The following is a 9811-nucleotide window of genomic DNA, read 5'->3' on the forward strand; positions in this document are numbered from 1 at the left end:
ACACGTTTAGGTCACGACGCTAGATAAGCAAAAACCCGTGAAGTTTACAGCGCAAGGAGCGCAAAGTTGTGAGTTCATGCTCCCCCTTTTTTTTATCTGTTTTCAGTTTTATAACTTCGGGGGTGAAATACATATTACAAATATTACAATGTTTACTAATGGTATGACGGATACAAAAACAAGAAGCACTCTTGGTGATAACTAGTACCAAGTATGATGCGTTTTAAGGAATGATACGAGAAATCGTGTCACGAATAGGGTACCATAAGCACCATTAATCGTGTACATACTAAGACCGCAGAACAAAAGGTTAGATCTAATGGGTTTTCGGGCAGCCACACTCTTGGTGAAAACTAGTACCGAGTAGTGCTTTTGTGTCTCCGTTGTGAATCGACAACTACAAAAATGCCTATGGTTTGGTTGCTTCCTATGTCGTGTCACATGTTAATGGCCTTGCAACCCATTAACAACTTGATACATACAAGAATACTTGATTTATACAAGATACATACCATGTTTTTCATACAAAGTATACAAACGTTCAATACAAGAACTGCATGAATTCACACCAACATTATGTTGACGTTTTTCCAAAAACTTACATGTATTTCAGGTGACTGAAGTGGATGTGCGCGCAGTCATACTCTTGCTCTGGATGTTGTTTATGTTATATTTGAATAAAGTTGTAAACTTTTCAGACAATATGCCGTCTTGTGTTGTAAACACTTAAACTATGATCTCGGTTATGTAATGTTTGGCATTTGAAGTTATTTTTATGAGCATGTAGTATGTTTACCAATCGTATGCAATGAAAACCTTTCATGATCACACCTCGTGCTTCCGCCTAAGAAAGGGGTGTGACAGATTGGTATCAGAGCTGCGATTGTAGTGAACCAGGATTCCTTCTCGAGTCTAGTCTACAATCTCTAGGATCCTTTCACGAAAACAATTTTTCAAAAAGTTTTCATTGCATAAAACATTCCGCGACATCCACTGCCTGAAACTGTTTACAAGAGTCAAGAATAGACACTACGAGACTTAGGGTGCACTGGAGTAGCACTTGTCTGTGATTAAGAATTACTTGCAATTATGTGTGATAATTGATATATACATATACTAGAAGTAGAATGTCACAAGTATACGTGACTTCGTCTGAAAACAATGGCCTATCTGAAGGAAGAGATACGAGGATGAAACGAACTGTGCGGACTGTGCAAGGAGTTACATAATTATGGATGGATACATAATTATGGATGGATACATAATTATGGAATTCAGTGCACAGAAACCACAGCAAGTCTTGTCACGTATAGATTCCCTCAGTACAAGAAATGGGCAAACGTGAACACCCTTTCCCCAAGACTATTAAATACCCTTTGGAGTAATGACTTAGGGTATAAAGACAAGAACCGCCAATGTGAAGTAAGGTGTTTACCTAATTATACATGCTTGTTGCTGTATGAATTAATTTATACATTTGGCGGATTGTTTGATGTCACCTATGTGGTATATGCCTGTGTATATATATATACTACTACTGTCTCGTATGACGATATCAAACAAATGTCTAACCCTATTGGGTTGTGTTCTGTCAGAACATGGCACCCAGAAGAGCTGTGAACGCTCGTGATCAACCTCCCCCTCCCCCACTGCCAAGAACTGCTGAAGAGCTAAACGCCCTACTGGAGGAAAGGATCTCCGCAGCTATCGCCCAGTACGAGGCGAACCGTACTGAAGACAGTGGAGGACCAAGCAATGCATGGCGTAATGGGAACGGAGACTCATCTGGAGGAAAGGCAGCTCAGGGCTGCACTTTCAAGCAGTTTCTCGATTGCAAACCACTGAACTATGATGGCACTGGAGGTGCAGTGGCTTTGTACGTTGGACAGAAAAGACTGAAGCCACTATCCGCATGAGCAAGTGTACCGCGGACCAACAAGTCACTTTTGCTACTGGGTTGTTTGTTGATGAAGCTCTGACTTGGTGGAACTTGTAAGTCCAAACTCTGGGTGATGATGCCGCGTATGGCATATCTTGGGATGAGCTGAAGGAGAAAATGAGAGAGAAGTATTGCTCTCGTGCTGAACTCCAAAGGTTGGAGACTGAATTCTGGCATTTGACCATGGAAGGTGCTGACATTACTGGGTATACTCGAAGGTTCCACGATTTGTCAAGAGTGATCCCCTACATGGTGACACCTGAATTTAAACGCGTTGAACGCTACATCTGGGGATTGGCTCCAGAATTTCGCAGCTTGGTAACTTTGGCCAAACCCGCAACAATCACTGAGGCTGTAACTTTGGCTGTCAGCCTTACTGAAGATGTTGTCCGAATGAAGAAGTTATCACTAAACCCTACTGAAAAGACCGAGACGCATGCTGAGTCGTCTGGTGACAAGAAAAGGAAGCATGCGAACCTAAATCAAGCAACACATAACAACAAGGGATTCAACAACAAGAAGCGTGACACAAACCCGCCTAAGGAGGCAAAATCTCTTGCAACCATGAATGACGCTCCTGCCAAAAGGTACCTGGGCACTCTGCCCATTTGCAACAATTGCAAGCGTCATCACGAAGGGGTTTGTCGCATTCCAAAATGCGACAAGTGTGGAAAATTGGGTCACTATACTGAGGATTGTTAGGGAAAAGGAAAGAACGGAAATGGAAACCGCAACGGTGCTGGTAATAGGAAAAATGGTGGAAATGGAAATGGCAATGGTAATCCGAATGGGAATGGAGCTGGGCAAAACCAAGGATGCTTCAGTTGTGGAAGCAAGGATCATTACATGAAAGACTGCCCAAAGGGAAATAACGCTCAGGCTCGAGCATTCGTGATTGGAGCAAGGAACGCACGCGAGGACCCTAATGTGGTCACCGGTACGTTTCTCGTTAACAATCACTTTGCATCAATATTATTTGACACTGGTGCCGACTATAGTTTCATGTCTGTGGAATTTAAACACATGCTTGGAATAGAATCTAGCAGATTAGATATTCCATATTCTATAGAACCAGCCAATGGTAAGCTCGTTGAATCAGGCGAAGTTGTTAGAGGCTGCACATTAGAACTTGGTGAGCGAAGATTTAGCATCGATCTCTTACCTATTCAATTGGGTAGCTTCGACGTAGTGGTCGGAATGGACTGGTTGTCCAAGAACAAAGCTGAAGTTATTTGTCATGAGAAAATCATTCGCATCCCTTTGGCGAATGATGAAACTCTCATCGTACATGGAGAAAAACGAGACGCGTCTCTGCGAATCATCAGTTGCATGAAAGAACAGAAGTGCCTAAGGAAAGGATGCGTCGCTTTCCTAGCACATGTTGTAGACAAGAAGGCTGAGGAGTCGAAACTCGAAGACATTCCTGTGGTGAAGGAATTCCCTGATGTTTTTCCCGAAGATCTGCCAGGACTACCTCCGCAACGACAAGTCGAATTCCGTATAGACTTGGTTCCAGGAGCCACTCCTGTAGCCAAGGCACCCTATCGGCTTGCACCATCCGAAATGCAAGAATTATCTACACAACTCCAGGAGTTGTTGGATAAAGGATTCATAAGGCCAAGCTTCTCACCTTGGGGAGCTCCAGTATTGTTCGTGAAGAAAAAGGATGGAACTCTGTGGATGTGTATCGATTACAGAGAACTGAACAAGCTCGCTATCAAGAATCGGTATCCATTACCGAGGATTGATGACTTATTTGATCAGTTGCAAGGATCAAGCTACTATTCCAAGATCGACCTTCGATCTGGATACCATCAGTTAAGGATACAAGAGGAAAGCGTACCAAAGACTGCATTCAGAACACGCTATGGGCATTACGAGTTTCTTGTGATGCCATTCGGACTGACGAACGCGCCAGCGGTATTTATGGATCTGATGAACCGCGTATGCAAACCATATCTCGATAAATTCGTGATCGTATTTATCGATGATATCCTGATTTACTCGCGAACAAAAGAAGAACACGAGCAACACCTCAGAACCATTCTGGAATTATTGAAGAAAGAGAAACTTTATGCAAAATTCTCAAAATGCGAATTCTGGATTCGCGAAGTACAGTTTCTTAGTCACGTTGTGAATGAGAAGGGCATTCATGTAGACTCATCCAAGATAGAGGCGATAAAGAATTGGGAAGCCCCCAAAACCCCAACTGAAGTTCGACAATTTTTGGGCTTAGCGGGCTATTACCGACGGTTTATTGAGAATTTCTCAAAGATAGCTCAACCGCTAACCACCCTCACGCAGAAAGACAAGAAGTACGACTGGCGTGTTAAGCAGGAAGAAGCCTTCCAAATACTAAAAAATAAGCTATGCGATGCACCGATACTATCCTTACCCGAAGGCACTGAAGACTTCGTGGTATACTTCGACGCTTCACGACAAGGTTTGGGTTGCATGCTCGTGCAACGCCAAAAAGTCATCATTTACGCTTCAAGATAATTGAAGGTACATGAAAGGAATTACACCACGCATGACTTGGAACTATGCGCGGTGGTATTCGCCTTGAAGATCTGGCGACATTATTTATATGGTACTCGATGTACAATCTTCACAGATCACAAAAGCTTACAACACATATTTGATCAGAAGGAATTGAACATGCGCCAGCGGCGATGGGTCGAGCTGCTAAATGATTACGACTGTGAGATTAAGTACCATACTGGAAAGGCAAACGTTGTAGCAGACGCACTAAGCCGAAAAGAAAGGGTTAAGACCTTAAGGGTTCGAGCATTGAAACTGACTATTCAAACGAACCTCACAGCACGTATTCGGGACGCGCAACAAGAAGCCCTTAAGATGGAAAACCATAAAGCTGAATACCTCCGGGGTATGTTGAAATATATGGTGCTGAATGAAGAGGGAACCTTATACTTTAAGAAGCGTATTTGGGTTCTGCTCTATGGCAATATTCGAGAAGTCATCCTTGATTAAGCGCACAAATCGAGATACTCGATCCATCCAGGATCGGACAAAATGTATCAAGACTTAAAGGAATATTATTGGTGGCCGAGACTCAAAAGCGATGTTGCTGTTTTTGTTGGAAAGTGCCTAACCTGTGCGAAGGTTAAGGCTGAATATCAAAAACCGTCCGGCCTACAGCAACAACCAGAGATTCCCATGTGGAAGTGGGAGCAAATCTCGATGGACTTCATAACGAAATTACCCAGAACCCCGAGAGGGCATGATATGATATGGGTGATAGTTGATCGATTGACGAAATCTGCGCATTTCCTACAAATCCGAGAAAAGGATAGCACTAGAAAGCTTGCTGAGATATACTTAAAAGAAATTGTGGCACGTCATGGAGTGCCTATCGCAATTATTTCAGACAGAGATGGACGCTTTGTCTCAAGAATCTGGCAATCCTTTCAGGAAGCCTTTGGATCTCAGCTAGACCTAAGCACAGCCTCCCATCCACAAACAGACGGCCAGAGAGAACGAACCATACAAACATTAGAAGATATGCTTCGCGCATGTGTCATGGACCTAGGCGGCAGCTGGGATACTCATCTACCTCTAGTTGAGTTTTCCTACAATAACAGTTATCATACAAGCATAAAAGCCGCACCGTTCGAAGCTCTGTATGGCCGCAAGTGCCGCTCGCCCTTATGTTGGGCAGACGCTGGAGACAAACGCATGGTTGGTCCTGAACTTGTACAAGAGACAACCGACAAGATCATACAGATCCGAGAGCGCATTAAGGCGGCTCGAGATCGACAAAAGAGCTACGCTGATCGAAGACGAAAACCATTAGAATTCGAGGTGGGAGACAAAGTTTTGTTGAAGGTCTCACCTTGGAAGGGTGTAGTAAGATTTGGAAAATGTGGGAAGCTGAATCCCCGATACATCGGACCATTCAAGATCTTAGAAAGAATTGGTACCGTGGCATACAAGTTAGAGTTACCGGAAGAACTTAATGGAGTACATGATACGTTCCATGTATCCAACCTCAAAAAGAGTCCAACACAAGAAAACGTGATAATCCCTGCGGATGAAGTGCATATTGATGACGGCCTCCGATTTACAGAACAACCCGTTGAGGTTACCGACTGGAAAGTCAACAAGACCAGGAGGAGCAGTGTGAAACTTGTCAAAGTACGTTGGAACTCTAAGCACGGACCCGAGTACACGTGGGAATGTTAAGACCAGTTTAAAGAAAAGTACCCCCACCTGTTCAAGAAAACTCCTGCGGGAAATAGATCAGCCTGAATTTCGGGACGAAATTCTTTTAACGGGGGGAGAATGTGACAACTGGCACCCAACCGGTAATTTCCGTACACTTTAATTATTATTTAGTGACTGCAATTATGTGCTTAAATGTCAACATTGTCTGATTACATACTAAACAAGTGAATTCATGCACGTTTTATACTACAAGAATTACTTTATGCATTAATGAACAGCGTTGTGTCAGAAATACTAGTAAACTCACCGGTAAGACACATTGTGTCAACCATTCTGCAGAAAGCAGTTAGACGATAGACTTGGAGACTAGGTGTAGGTCCAACGACAAGAATACATTAAAACCCAAGAGTACATACAAGGGTTTATATATAGACTTCCCGAAAGCTAAAATATGCACTAAAAAGCACCCGAAATACACTTTAAAAGATGAATTTTATATAATTCAGCATAATTCAGCATTGTAACAAGATTGTATCATGCAAAAATATGACAAATTGATCCAGAATACTTTCCTAAGTGTCGGGAATTGAAAGTATCACAAAAGGGGACATAAAGGACACTAAACGATGCAATTTAGCACTTTAACGAACCGGTATTTAACCGAACAACCGGACATTACCCGGAACACCAAAATTATGCTAGAAGCATTGTTTATTTATTTCTGAGCTAGTTATAGTCTCCGAACACCATAACACCCCTTATAACATAATAACACACTAAATCCCTAAAGTTTATACTTGGAACTTAACTTATTAATGTAATTAGAGATTGAAAGTTTCATTTTAACCCCCCCCCCCTGTAACACCCCGAAAACAGGTTTGGTAATCAAACCACGTTAATAATAAAAGACGGGTAAAATACCGTTAGTGGTAAAAGTAACCCGGTAAATATTAGGATTTAAATAAATAAACCTGATATTTAATAAAACGCGAATAAATGCTTATAAGGAAAATAAAGTTTATAAAAGGCCCGAGTTAACGGGACCTAAAATAAACTTAGTCATAAATATTCCCGAACCCGCTAAGTTAACTAGGAATATTAAACCTAGTTAATAAGTGGGAATATTGTTGAAAATAATTAGGTTGTGACCTAATTAATAACTAACCAAACACGAGGGACCAAAGCTGGGTATCTTGTAAATGGAATTATAAACTTAAAAAAAAGAACAAAACACAAACACACACTCTTGTGTGTGTGTGCGTGCGTGAGATGATCAGGAGACAAGCTCCATGGGAGCTAACCCTAAAACTCAACAAAACCTTCAAATTGGAGGATCAATCGAAGGCCAAATTCAGATTTGAATACATAGAAACGATCACCGAGTCAAGGGGATCGTAAGGTATGTCGAATTTCCAACATTCATGAAGTTGTGAAAATTAGTTAACTTTGCATGATGCGATCTATGCATGAATCATAGAGGCTATGGCCGAATTTATGAAGTGTGATTGCTTAGGAACAAACCCTAAGTAGAAATTTGAAGTAAAATTTGCTATGATTCGAGTAATTAGATGATTTACCACTTTTAGACAAGTGGGTTTTGATTATGTAGTGAAGATGATAATATACACATGTTTAAAATCATCATAGTTGATATTAGAAACAAGATACTTGAACAATTTGCAAGTTTGAGTGTTGATCATACATGACTTGAAATGGGTTTTTATAATATGATGATGTTAATGCCTAATTTGTGATTAGAATCATCATATTTGATAGTAAATATATAGTACTTGAACAATTTAGGTGTTTGGGTACATGAATCATAATTACCATGAATTGGGTTTGGTATGAAAAGATGGAATTATGAAAGAAACGCGTAATTAGCTAACTTGACTAATTACATAAAATATGGGATAAAACGATTTCTAATCATAATGTTGATTTGCCTTGATTGTGCATATTATGTGATTAAAGGCATTTGATTTTAGAAAGTCGAACTAACCAATGATGAAGTAGAATAGAAATTTCGACACAAAATCCGTAAGATGAAATAGTCATAATAATGATGACTAATCTAACCGTCTTACGAATTATGATGATAGTTTGACTCTTGACAAGCTACATGGAGGCTTGGGAAAGAAGCGGGTCAAACGGATCGTGTACGCGAAAAGAGCAATAACCGGATGCAAGGTAAGTGAAACTTACACCATTTTGTAAAATACTTATTTATTCTATAAGTTTTAAACTCGATAAAAACAATATTGGGAAATATGGATTTCTGGCGCAATTGATACGAGTCGGGACATACAGAAAATTGATAAAAACCATGATGATGGTAAACAGGGGTAATAGTAATATAGCAGTAAATGACAAGCATACAATGAATCTTGAGATGTTACCGTAAGGGGTAACTCATAATAAGGATAGGGATAAAATGTTAATTTAGTCGTGTGTTGATAAATATAAGTAAAAGTTATAAGACACCCTACGGCGTAAGCCAAAATGGGTTAAATAACGAGATGGTATATATATACCATTCTAAATTCAAATGCAAAACGTTTGGCCGTTTATACCAAACGGGTAAAAGGGTGACTTTTAATGCCATCTGACAAATGACAACTAATATGTGCGTGTCAAGTCTTATGCTTACATGATAATAATGGTATATGGATTAAAGCGCTACGAATTAGCATATTATAGAGGCAAGGTATCGAAACGGGTCAATAAGTTGACCCGAGCCAGGTACGTGTAATTATGGTTGTAGATAACATACTTCATGGCCAAATATGTAGCGAAAGCCCTTTGTAGTAAGTGAGGGGCTAATGTTGACTAAAACGCCCTTGAATGGTAAGTTGGGCAAACGACCCATAAAGGTCGGTTAGGAACTTATATTATGATTTTGTAACCTTTAGATGCGTATGAAAATTGTAGGCATAAATTATCAAGGGTTAAATGCCTTAAAATGTGTATTACCGCAAAAACAATATTTTTGAGGGATAAAACTCGGAATAAATAGTCTATTACATTGAATCCACCACGTTCAAAGCTGTGGTGGAAGACTAACCAAAATGAACTAGTGCAATTATGAGGCATAAGGGAAATGAGCGAAATTATGCTTAAAAGGACGTAAATGCCCTTAATGGGTCAAAACAAGCATTTGAGTATAAGCGGGTTTAAAATGCGTAGGAAACCCGTGGTTTGAGCCAAATATGATAGACAATATAGAAATTAGGAGATTCACGAGAATTTGGGATCAAACAAACAAGTTGTTTGATAAATACATGAATGGGTCAAAATAGGTAAATTTTAATTTGAGCCTAAAGCTTAAAACTCTATAAAATTTTCAATCCGGATGTCGGATGTTAACTCCATAAGATGGAGAATCAAACTACAAACGCGTAGGAAAAAGAATCGTGCAAAACGGACAAGCGGATTAAAAGTTTTGAAGGTTTTCGTTTTAGAAAACGACAAACTTGGAAAATCCAGCAGAGGCCACCGTAAGTTACGGTAGCCTTAAAGTCTTTACGCCACACACCCACTACTTTACGGTGGAAGAATTGACATTCAGGGGCTACCGTAAATTACGGTAGCCACCGTAATTTACGGTAGACCCTGTAACAAAATGTAATTTATTCAGTTTCGCTTCCCGGACTCATTTAGACATGTTTTAACCTCCGTATGACTAAA

The sequence above is a fragment of the Helianthus annuus genome, chromosome 4 (genome assembly GCF_002127325.2).
Source record: "Helianthus annuus cultivar XRQ/B chromosome 4, HanXRQr2.0-SUNRISE, whole genome shotgun sequence".
In the NCBI taxonomy this organism is placed as follows: Eukaryota; Viridiplantae; Streptophyta; class Magnoliopsida; order Asterales; family Asteraceae; genus Helianthus; species Helianthus annuus.